Source organism: Corvus brachyrhynchos, unplaced genomic scaffold (genome assembly GCF_000691975.1).
Source record: "Corvus brachyrhynchos isolate BGI_N302 unplaced genomic scaffold, ASM69197v1 scaffold416, whole genome shotgun sequence".
In the NCBI taxonomy this organism is placed as follows: domain Eukaryota; kingdom Metazoa; phylum Chordata; class Aves; order Passeriformes; family Corvidae; genus Corvus; species Corvus brachyrhynchos.
Window position 1 is genome coordinate 237,532 of NW_008238439.1, and position 3,170 is coordinate 240,701.

The following is a 3,170-nucleotide window of genomic DNA, read 5'->3' on the forward strand; positions in this document are numbered from 1 at the left end:
TCCTGCAAGAGCTCCCAGCTCGTCAGAGCACGCCCTGCTCTCCGGCTGCTTGAATTGCCTTTGGCAGTGGGTGGTGGATGTATAGAAAAATACAGCTCGGTCTTTTCCCAGGATACATGGTTTTGTAGGCAAAGAGGGTCTTGGGATGCTCTGGTCTGAGCTCCTCATAAAAGTTTTAGAACTATCTTCCCTTCTGTAGATGCACAATGGCATAACCCAGAGGGTGGCATGGTGCTTTGGGTGAAATATTTTCCACCCAATGTCCAGACAGAGGAAATTAATCACATAATTCCATCCATCCTGATACACATAAGTAGCTGATAATCAAAATATGGATCTATTGCAAATGACAAATTAAGCATCTTCACTGAAGAAATGTGCACATGGGCCCGTGTTTCTCTGCACCTCCACATCTCCATCCCCTCCCAATCTCCTTGACCATCCCTTCTACACCTGCAGGCCACCATGAGGGGCTGGCACTCAAATGATGTGTTTTCCCAGGCAACCGTGACTCCCAGACCCATCCAAAGTTTTTCCAGCAAGGTCTTCTCCTCGCTGGATCTCCACTCACTTCATCTTATTTTTCTGTAACCCATCAAGACTCAAAATGGTACACAGATATTGATTGATACAGACAATATTTATATCATATTGAGATATATATATATATGCAATATTCAACTGACCCCAGCAATATGTATCTATCTGTGAGTTTATATCCCACCGTATGCAGAGAGCTGCCTTACAGACGTCTGTCTGTCTTAGATACCAGAACGATACGTCTCAGAGAAATATCTTTGTTACTGATGGGAGCAGCAACGCCCCGCCCATCCCGCGCAGCGGCCCCGGTGCCGTCTGTCTCTCCGACAGTGGGTGGCACTGTGCAATCAAAATAGCTTTGCTTTCCCTTTATTCCACTGCCTTCATCCTTCAGCCCGCTGGGGTTTGAGCCCTGCGGTCCCGGAGGGACAGGGGGTTCAGCACCGACAGCATCTCAAAGCTGAGGTTCATCGCATGGGAACTGGAGGATGCTTCCCTGTGAAAATCCGAAATGGTAAAGTTACTCCGAAGGCTGAGCTTGATTTCAGGGATGCTCTTCATTGCTTCTTCTATTATTTAAGGAGCAGTAAGTATTTATTAGGATAAATCAAGTAAGATTGCTACTTGTTCCCCTTTCTTTCTTGAAAAACACAGAGAATAACTTCTGGTCTGCTTTTCCAGATGATGTTATTTTGTGACCGTCTCTCTCCTATGTACAACTTCAAAATATTGAGACTCAGTGTTGTGACTTGTTCCTGATAAGAAGAGATGTGGAACTTGATTTGCATCTGTTGCAATAATTTTTGTTTGTGTTTCACTTCTGTTAGACATGCAAGAGAGATACTTGAGCCCGACTTTCATTTGCCCTAGTACTTTCTCATCAGCAAGCTCCCCCTAATTAACTCCCATTGCAAAAATTCTGCCAAATTGAATGGACTTCAAGTGAACAACAGTAAGATGGTGTGGTCTGTGAGTCTCTGAGAGAGGGCACAGTCAGGTTCATCGTGCAGGGAAAGGACACAGAAATATTTGCCCAGATTGCTGAGCTCACCAGCTGGGCTGGGCTTGTATGAAAATGTTGTTCTCAAAAAAATTAAGGAAGTTTCTGCAATATTAGCAAACACTGAGCTGTATGGCAAACTGTACTAAAAAGCGGAATGGATTTTTTTTAAGCTAAACCACAGCCTTGGCAGGGAAACAGTGGAATGCTAAAGAAACAATGGGAAAACAACCACGTGTTCATGACAAAAATGCAGAATCTCCTGACACTTCAAAGCAAGACCAGGTTCCAAGGTGGCCCATGCATCAGAGTGAAACCCAGTGTGTCGTGTTGGGTACACCCCAAAGCAGAGTTTCTCAGGCAATGGCTGGTGAGTCATTTCCCAGCGATACACTATACCAGGAGGTGTCAGTGTCTCCTGCCTCTGCTCTGTGTGCCTGCGAGGGGTTCATGGTAAGAGCTGCTCAGAGTTTGCAGTTGGGATCTGTTCAATGGAAAACTGCCCCTGCCTTAAGCAGAGGAATGGGACCAGCTTTCAACAGCAGCATGGTCCCCAGAGAAAAGCAGCAGAGTTTATAGGAGTCAGTAGGGGAATTAAAACTTCTGTTTGGTTCTTCAAATAGAACAGGGGGATATCCACATCCATACAAGTCCTGGGTTCACCCTAATGAAAATGACCCCTAAATAGGAGCAAAACACTTTAGTCAAGCAGCCCAAGTAATACGGTACCCCGCTGAAGAGGGTTTGTAAAACAACAGTGCATCATCCCTCTGGAGGGTATTTTACCTGAGGGCCCTTCCACTCTCTCAGTCCTGGCCAGTTCATCTTCGCTGAGGCAGATGAGGACCCAAGTGAGGAAACTGCAACACAAACATCTACAGAGCCAAAAATGTTGTGTGACCCCAGCAGCTGCTGGTTGCGCCTGCAGCATCTCGGGCTCAGTTCAGAGGACAGGCTGTGCCCAGCCTGGCACACTGACTGTGGACACATCCCTCAGCAAGGATATAAGTCATGCCTGGGCAATAAAATGCAAACAAAGTGAGTCTGCTGAACTGGAAATGCTCAATGTCATGCAATGGGGCCTGTGCTGGCGCTGGCAGCCAGGAGGCCTTAGGTTAACCCTGCTTGAGGTGGTGATGTGGGATCAAGCTTCTTTTCCCAAAGAGGGCACCCCCAGGACCTCAGAAAGCTATAGTTTACTTTGGAGCTGTGCATCAGCTAATCATTCTTAGATGTTTGGGGGAAGCCTTTGGAAGAATAACATTGCTTCTTTTGAGGGCCCAGAGTAGAGAAAAGACTTTCACAGCACTCAGAAACCTGGTCCCTACATGCAGGGAGAGTAGCAGATGGTCATCAAATCCCTCTGAGGTGCAGTGAGAGGCTGGGCAAGCATACATAGGATTGGTGCCACATGGTGGACACTCACTGCAGACCCCAAAAGAACTACACCAGCAAGGGACACAACAGTGCTGTGAGAGTCCTGCTTTTTCCACTTTCAGAAGATACCTCTTTGGCAATTGCAAAGCAGACTACACTTTTGCAGGCTAGAGCAGGTGACTGGTGTCTCTAGGTACCACTGTGTCCACCTCAGGAGATGACAGCTGCTATGATGCTGGCCTGTGACCAATCC

General features: G+C 46.9%; 1 long non-coding RNA gene across 1 annotated transcript; it reads right to left on the minus strand.

Moving 5' to 3' along the window:
• Window positions 1-621: 621 nt before the first annotated feature.
• On the minus strand, window positions 622-2,589 carry LOC108447225. Its single transcript, XR_001862662.1, has 2 exons — window positions 2,327-2,589; window positions 622-1,036 (listed from the first exon to the last, which is right to left on the minus strand). It is a non-coding gene; the product is annotated as an uncharacterized LOC108447225 (long non-coding RNA).
• Window positions 2,590-3,170: the final 581 nt, after the last annotated feature.